Genomic DNA, 9,528 nt, shown 5'->3' with positions numbered 1-9,528 from the left:
AACTTGCTCAGGGCTAACGTTTCCTTCTTTGACCTCTACCATGAAAACTTACAACAAAAATCTTGAAGACATTGATAAAAGTTAGCCAGGCAAAGTGATGCACATCTGTAATCCCAGCAACTCAGGAGGCTGAGGCAGGAAAATCACAAGCTCAAAGCCAGCCTCATCAAATTAGTGAGGTTCTAAAAAAACTTAGTGAGATCCTGTCTCAAAATTTAAAGATATATTTATTTTGGGAATAGGGATGTGGCTCAGTGAGGAGGTGCCCCTGGGTCTAATCCCTGGTACTGCGCCCCCTCTCCAAAAAAAAAAAAAAAAAAAAAAAAAAAGATTGCAGTAAAAGTTAAAGCATTTAAGAAGTTAGAAAATGTGTAACATGCAGTATGTTTTACAGAAATCCTAGCTAAAATTGTCTAAAATAAAGATTTGGTTCTTAAGACAATAAGGTTCAGAGAATGAGAAAGTTAAGTCAAATGGAACTATTCAATTCTTGACAATAGTGGACACAAATGATTAAAATGATTATAATTACTTGTGAGATTTAAGGTAATGATCTACTGCCAGAGTAGATGTGTATCTGTATTACCAAAAACTTTATTTTCACATATTTGCCAGATGCCCATGGTATCATTTTGGGGGATACTTATTATTGTACTTCAAGTAAGTTATATGTTATATCTAGTTTACCTTGATATTTGTAGAATATGTTGAGAATATCATTTAAAGTACCGTCTCTCCTGTTTCATCATCAATAAGAAGACTCAAAATGGGCTGTGTCTTACATTTTTTTTGCCTTCTTAAATGTTTTATCTTTTACTGTATACTTCAAGGTCTTCATTATGAGTTTTGGGGTCCCACTATTGCGTGGGTCACATATTAATGACTATTTTGTACTTAAAGTAATCCTTGGTGACAGGGACCAGAGCTCTAATGCACATGTACCAACAACATGTATTATTTATTACATTTCAACTTCCAACTTCTAAAATAATTCTTCCCTACAAAGACTACAGTGACTTTCAAGTGAGATTTTAAGTTCTGATTTAAATGAATCTTTAAAAATGTTTACTTGTGTTTTGTCTTTTTCACCTGTTTCCCCACTACTCTCTAAGTCACCTAACTCATAGGAAATATTTAACCAATGTCCACTTGACAAAGGTACCAATTTTATAAATCCTGACTGGTGAATAAAATTAACTCACTTTCTATATGTTTTCAGAAAAAGAGTTTGCTTCCTGCGTATGTGGGATCATTATGATGAGAAGATGAACACTTCCATCTCATGCCTGAGGTAATTCATCTGGATGCCATTTATGGTTGGGTTGCTTCCCAAATATTGAAGAAGATATCTAAGGAAGCCCCACTTGTAAAACAAATTGAATGACAAGGAAGTGAGGAGAGTGATCAGAGAAAGAGAGAGATGAGGGTGGAACATAAAAGGGCCAGTATAAAAAATGAATGTTCCAGGGGGAATATTTGTTGGTCTGGGAAGCAAATGCTGAAGCAAAAGACTATAAATGGTGACATGGGAAAGGGCATCAGGATGTGCAGAGGCAAAGAGGAGGCTGGAGGCCAGGGCTGAGGCCATGTGGTTTAGGCACAGTTGGAAAGAACTTTCCAGGGGACATGTGCCAGAAAATGACACAAGGGAAGGCAGACTGGAACTTAGGGACAAAGGGACAAAGTTGAGGTGGAAGGCAGTGAGCGTGGAGTTGGTTGCTGACTGAGGGAGGGCTGTGTAGAGAAGGAGATGGAGCCGGGATGGCAGAATGAAGTCTGGTTCTTGTAGAGGGAAAGAACTAGGACTCCCAGTAGAGGATGAGAGGAGAAAATCTGGGTGTATGGGATGTTTGAGCCTCTGGCTGTCTAGGAAGGAGGCCATGCTGAACCAGGACCAGGACTCTGGAACCAGGAAAGAGATTCAGTGACACAGAAACAAGTTCTGCCTTTCCATATACCATGTAAGATTGTCCTGGATACTACATCTGGTCATGTGTATACTACATTATGTGAAATCATGTCAATAATCTTATTTTTAAACATCCATGGACTAATCTATTATATGGTCCCAAATTCTTTTTGTTAGACCTGTAGAATGTTTCTAGTGTATGTTATTGTAACTATGCTGCACTGGTTGTCCACATGGCTAAAATCTTTGCTTGCAGTCAGAATAATTTCCTTAAGAGAAATTACTAGGGGTGTGAGAAAGGCGTGGGGAAGGGGAAGCCAGAACAAAGGGTGGAAACAATGCAGAGACTGCAGAGATGTACTTTTCAATTTGCCCCAATTAACACTCTGCCATAAAGGTATGATGGTATCTGCTTCCCCATGTCTTCATTGCATATGACACATTTCCATCAGTTTTATTTCCCAGTGTTTCCCTCTACCCTCTCCTCCTGCCTTCTCTTATCCCTTTTCTTTACCCTCATGGCCTGTCTTTTATTTTCATGACATCCCTTTTTTCTTTTTCCTTTTTTACCCCTAGATTTCACATATAAAGGAAACCATGTAACACTTGTCAAACTTTTTGAGTCTGATTTATTTTGCTTAACATGGTGCGCTCAAGTTCCACCCATTTTCCTGAAAATGGCATAATTTAATTCTACTTTATGGCTGGATAAAATTCCATTGTGTATGCAGACCACATTTTCATTACCCATTCATCTGTCAAGGGACACCTTGGCTATTGTGCTGATTTTAATTCTTTTGGATCCATACCAAGGAGTGGTAGAGCTGAATCATAACCCACAAACACATTAATACTGGACAGTTTTTTGAAAGAAAAATGATGAATTTGAATTGCATGATAAATAGAAAAGGGATCCTCCTTTAAGAAGGATACCCAGACATCTAGAGTCAGGGGCATCACTACCTCAGTGCTGCCCTCTGGTGGTACTTAAAAATGACAAAACAAAGTCAAGTCCAAAAGAGACTGAACACTTCAGTGTTAATTTATTTAGGGCTAGAGTTCTAGAAAGTGGGATGTAAAAAAACAAAGAAAAAATGTCTTTCTCTTAGATATTGGAGGATATGAGAACTACAGAAAGATATTTTTACCCACAATTAGAGAATGTGACATGATGTGAACATGCACTCAGAGATGATTTCTAAAAAAGAGTGATATCAAAAGAAAATTAAGTTTCAATGGCAGACTCTGAAGAGAAATCACATACTATGAGACTGACTCTATTTTGCTTAATGAAATTGGTTTCTCCAACCAGACAATGAAGACAAGGAGGCACAAAGAGATTAATGAACTTGTCCAGAATCACAGTGTTGTCTTCTAAGGTAACTGTTTCACTACTGCAAATAACACACAAATAACACACATGACAGTGGTTATGTATTCTGTGTCTTAGACTTAGTTTGGCAAAGCAGGTTTATTCTTACTTTTGTTAAGCCCTGCTCCCTAGGGACAAAGGAAGGAAGGAAAGAAAGGGAGGAAAAGTGGTGAACCAAATGACAGTCTTTGTCCTAAAAAAAATGCTCTTCCTCTAGTTCTGTGTTTCTGAAGTTTCATTCTTGCTCTAATTACCTGTGCCTGGGTAAACAGGAATTCCCAGGACTGCAGATACCACCTGCACAAAATCCATTTTCTTATTCAATTTCTCACTTGGATTCACTGAGGATAAATAATATGCTCAGGATTGTTTCTCCAAGGCTTGATGCTAGAGAAACAAAATCAAACAAAAACACCAATAAATATGTATTTACAGATTATGATAAGTATGAGAAATAGTTCTGGTTACTTTGAGAAAGTATAGTTTAACGTAGCAGTTCTTAAATTTGTTTGCTCTCATATCACTGATGTTCGAGTATATCTATCAATTGATTAATAAATTGAGGACTTGCCTGGATTCCTCAATCTCTTTTTCAAAGTACTAAAATTAGAGATGTCCTGATTTGAAAAATGACTTCCTACTCAACCCTTAGTATCATCATTTCTGAGAAGCTTAACAAAAAAGGCTCCATAAAAATTTACCGAATTAAATATAGTATTCTTTCATTTTATGTGCCTAACTTAACAGATATGCTAAAAAATATACTAGTAACTTCAACATACTTTTCCAAAACTTTTTTCATTTTTAGATGAGGTAGCATGAACACATTATAGTGCACTCATCTTTGTTTTTTTAATTTTCATTTTTAGTGTTTTAGATGTATATGGGCAAAATAATTTTATCTTATTTATTTATTTGAAAGAGAGAGAGAGAGAGAGAGAGAGAGAGAGAGAGAGAGAGAGAGAAAGGAGAGAGAATTTTTATTTATTTTTTAGTTTTCGGCGGACACAACATCTTTGTATGTGGCGCTGAGGATGGAACCCGGGCTGCATGCATGCCAGGCGAGAGCGCTACTGCTTGAGCCACATCCCCAGCCCTCTTATTTATTTTTTATGTGGATCAAACCCAGAGCCTCACAAATGCCAGACAAGTGCTCTGCCACTGAGCCACAACCCCAGCCCATATAGTGCATTCGTCTTTAATACACAGATTGATGAACCTAAGCGACAAGTTCTTGATTTTGTAATGTGTTTATAACATTTTTACTTTATAATGTGTTTGTTTCTACAAAATATTGGCATTGAGTTTGTTGCTTCAAAACTTCTTTTAAAAAATGTTTTTATTTGCGCATTGTGGTTACACACGATGGTGAGTTTCATTCTGACACAATCATAAATGCATGGAGTATAATTTGCTCCATTTCAGTACCCACTGCTCCCCCTTTCCCACCTCTCTTCCTTCTTCCTACTCCCCTTGATTTACTCTACTGGCTTACCTTTTATTTATTTATTCATTTATTGATTTCAATTGGTACTATATAGATATCCATAAAAGTGGAACTCACTGTGATATATTCAAATATGCAGAAAGCACAATTTTGTGGATTGCATTCCATATTTCCTTCCTTTCCCCATCTGTCCTTCCTCCCCTCAATCCCATTCCTCTACTCCATTGATACCTCCTCTATTTTTGTGTGATCTGCTCTCTCCCTGACATTGCTCTAGTTTCCCAAAATGAGAAAAAACAGTTGATGTGCTTTAAAACTTCTTACCTACATTTTTGGGTTTGCTCTTCCAGAACTCTCCTTCAAGTTCATTGTATTGTTTGAAAACGTCAAAGATGGAAGAAAAAAAAATTGTTCAGAGAATGCTCAGTTAAGTCTGAATTTTAGAGACTAATCTGATTAGAAACTTATCAGATTTGGAGTTTACTTACACTAAAAAGATTATTTGTTACTTATAGGAAATTCAAATTTAATAAGGTTTCTATATTTTCACTTGCTAACGCTGTAAATTTCATCCTTGTTTGACTATTAACAGCCCAACATGCACCAAATCACTGTTTGCCTCTCACAGAATACAAAGAATAGGTGGAAGGACACAACAGTGCACCAAAGAGGTGTTACTGGTGCTAATAGTTTGAACAACTTTCTGTTTATTTGGTATTTGAGGGGACTTTTACTCTCCAGGGAGATTACATTTACAATAGATGTAATGGGCACATATCTTTATTTTATAAATCGGGAGGATGGCAACAGTGAAAGAGAAGGAGAAAAGGAGAGACAACCAGCTGCTTCTAGCTTGTAGAAGGCTGGGTTCTTAGAAAACCAACAGAGGAAAGAGTACGCATAAAAGTGCGCATGAAACTGCTTTATCTGTGAGTCCCCGTGGGGAGTCTCTGGGCATTTCTAGGTGAACAGTACTCCAGTTTCATGACTATTTACCTGTCTCAGAGGCTTCTCAGAGGAACTGGCATTTACACTGATCAACAAAGCCTGAGTCTAAGTCAGGTGAATTCTTGGTGGCATATGTTCAAGGAGACTCCTTTCAGCAGATCTCAAGTAATAAAAGCACTTTACTCAGAAAGGGGTGTCTGTGGTGATAAACCAATATCCCAAGGCCCTTGTATTGTTTAAGAAGAGGATAAAAATATTGATTAACTTTAGAATTTGCTCAGCTCTACAAGTGTTTTAAACTGGAGACTGACCACCAAAAGATAGTACCAGAAACTTCCCAACTGATGAGGAGGAAAATGGCATGTGGGTAGGGAAGGGCAGATAAAGAAAAAATTCAATCATTTTAAGAGAAAGCATTATCGGAGAAACCTAGAAAAAGTAGCAACAACATAATATATAAAATAGCAAAAATGAATTAAAAATCAGAAATTATAATAACGTCAGTGGGCCAAAGATACGTATGAGCTTCCAAGCTTGAGTAAACAAACAATAAGTAAGTAAATAATACTATGTTACGCGTTATTTTTGAGACACACTAAAACATGAGGACATAGAGGTTGACAGAGAAAAGGAAAGAAAAAAATGTGCCAAGGCAAGGACCAAGTAAATGGAAATTGGCATGGCTGCATCAATTTCATGTAAAATACTTTAAACAAAAAATTTTGGGATGTGAAGTTATCACAAATTGATAGAATGGTAATTTCATTGGGAAGAAATTTTAAACCTTCATAAATTTATAAAGTAGATTCAAAATACAGAAAAAAACCTGTCAGACAGAGGTTGGAAGAATCACTTTCTGTAACTAATGAAACTCACAAAACATAAGTAAGGATATATAACACTTGAACATAATTAACAAACTTGATCTAATGGGCGTGTTATATTTTTAAATAAAAATGATCAGATACCAGAGCATGAAGCAAATATCAATAAATTTTAAATTAATTAAAATTAAAACTGGTATTACTTAAAAATATCACATTCTATGACCATAATACAATTAGCAAATAAATTAGAAATTAATATAAAAAAGCTTATAACATACTCCCACATATTTGTACTGTAGGAAAAATTATCTTTGACCCACAGTTGACAAAAGAAATCTTAATGTGAATTAGGAAAAATTTAAACTGAATAATAAATTATGCCATAAAAACCTAAAGGATACAACTAAAGCAGGTACCTCATAGAAAATCATGAATAAGATTTTTCAGGAAACAAGAAAGGTTAAAAATAAAAAAATAAAAACTCCACTTAAAAAGTTGAAAATAAGTCAAGACTAAGTTGAAAGAAAGTTTTAAAAGGATGAAATAAATAATTAAGGAAAGAAACATGAAATGGAAAACAAGAATTCCAACAGAGAAACCAAAAGAGAAGATAAGTAAAATTTATCAAAAAAAAGATATAAGTAAAATACAGGTGAAAGTAGGAAACAGTCACTAATATTTTAAGTAATATGATGGTATTATTTAACCTTTATATTAATAAGTTTGAAAACCTAGGAGAAATGGATAAAATGATAAAAAACCAAAGTGATAAAACTCTACGCAAGAACAGAAAAATGAATTACACTTGTGAGCATAAATGAATTAATATGAAAGGCAAAGATTTGTCTACCTCAAACACCCACATCCACATTATTTTATAGTTAGCTGAGTTTCTAATTTTTCAAGGGACCATTAATTCTTGTGTTATATAAATTACTACAGTGTACTGAATAGAAAATTAGAGTTGAATGGCTGATTTTATAAGTCTATTGTACTTTTTAAATTGTTTTTTCCTTTTCCTTTTTAACTGGTATTATTGCATATTATATCCTGTGACCATATACAATTAGTGCAAGTAAATTAGAAATTAATATCAAAAAGCTAATTATACACTCTCACATTTGGAATGTAAGAAAAACGATCTTTAACGTGACAATGACAAAAAGAAAAGTCACATGAAGAGTAGAAGAACATGTTCTCTCACTTCCCTCCAAAATTTGAGGATAAATTGCTGACACTCCCAATTACCACGTGTGTGTGTGTGTGTGTGTGTGTGTGTGTGTGTGTATAATTTCCTACAAACAAGAACCTTCCCCTACATCACCCAATACCCCACTGGGATCAGGAAATTAAGATCATGCATTAATTATCATCTAATGCAAAGACCCAATTTAAAGTTTTGCAAAACAAATAGAATTACATGCAGTAATATTTATATTTAATTAATTGGTACCCAATAAAACAGCCGTTCCTTTACTGATCTGTGAATTCACTGAGGCCTCTGTGTTTCTATTCTGGGTAACCATAAGGTAGGTCTGTCTTCTTGATCTACAGCACAACCTTTATTTTGGTGTAGGGAAGTGGGGTGACCCTCTCCTAGGCTCCTGGGATGGGTTACACCCAGAGGACAAGCTACACTCTCTACATCACCCTCTTCCAGCTGCCTCTTCTAAGCTGCAAGGCAGCCATTGGCTATTGAAGAAGTGACAAAACAGTGAGGCTGCCCATCTGGAGCTTGGAGATTTCGGACTGAGAACTGCCCCTGTGCGTCCAGAGGCAGCTTCCAATGGCAGCGTACCTGGCCGGACACTCTGAGCCACAGCTGGCCTCAGTAATGCCCTCTGCGCATGCGCACAGGCACCCGCACCTGCAAAGGGCGCGAACTGTCCAGAGCTCGCCACCATTTTGGGCCCTGCTGATGTTTTAGGAACGTCAGGAAGAACGGCCAGATGGGCGCTGGGGATTTTTGGTAGGTTCAGGCTTTACTTACTTACAGTCAGCCTGCCCAAAGAACCCTTGAGTACTGTGGTGCCTCCCCATGTTCTCCTTTCCTCCAGTGACCCCCGGTGGCTTTGACCTCCCACAAGGGGAAGGATTCTCAGGGGGTCCTCTTTTGTCCCCAAAGATGGCCTGCGACACCAAGGCCCTGCCTAGGGTGGTCAGCGAAGCCTGCAGCTCACTGGGACATTGAGGCCCTGCCCAGGGTGGTCAGAGATGTCTGCTGCTTGGTTAAGTGCTCAGCCAAGTGGGCAGCTCACTGGAGTACCCCAGGGCCAGTCCAGGGTGGTCAGCAAAGCCTGCGGCTCCCTGGGGTGTCCCAGCTCCTGTCCAGGGTAGTCAGCGAAGAGGGCATCTTACTGGACTGTCCCTGGCCTAATCCAGAGTGTTCAGCAAAGCACACAGCTCACTGGGGGTATTCCAGCCCTTTCTCAGGGTGGTGAGCGGATAGGGCAGCTTCCTGGAGTGTCTCAGGGCCAATCCAGGGTGGTCAGCAAAGCCAGGGGCTCACTGGGGGTATCCCAGACCCTACTCAGGGTGGTCAGCTGAGAGGGCACCTCACTGAGGTGTCCCAGCCCCTGCCCACGGTGCTCAGCGAAGCCTGGGGTTCACAGTGGAGTCCTAGAGCCCGGTCCAGGGTGGTCAGCTGAAACCCAAGGCTCACTGGGGCACTGAAGCCCAGCTCAGGGGGCTCAGCGAAGTCCTTTGCTCACTGGGGCATCGAGGCCGTACCCAGGGTGGTGAGAGATGTCTGCTGCTTGGTCAGGGTGACCTTTATTTTGGTGTAGGGAGAGATGAAAAGACACACAGGAAGCTTGGGTTTGAGCTGCTGTTCTGAAGAAATTTATTTTCAGTGATTTAATTGTTGTAACACTAATATGCATTCTAAAAGGTGTTTTTTAAATTAAAAAACTACTAGAAGCCCTTTATCATATGTCAGTTAAATCAGAGGGTAAAGTGAAACACCCCCTGTTTTTCCAAATCAGTCTCTTAATTTATCTAATGTGTAGCATTCACACCTTCTTCT

This window comes from Spermophilus citellus, assembly GCF_964194105.1.
Source record: "Spermophilus citellus genome assembly, chromosome: 13".
NCBI classification, from domain to species: Eukaryota; Metazoa; Chordata; class Mammalia; order Rodentia; family Sciuridae; genus Spermophilus; species Spermophilus citellus.
Note: the sequence above shows the minus strand (reverse complement) of the source record.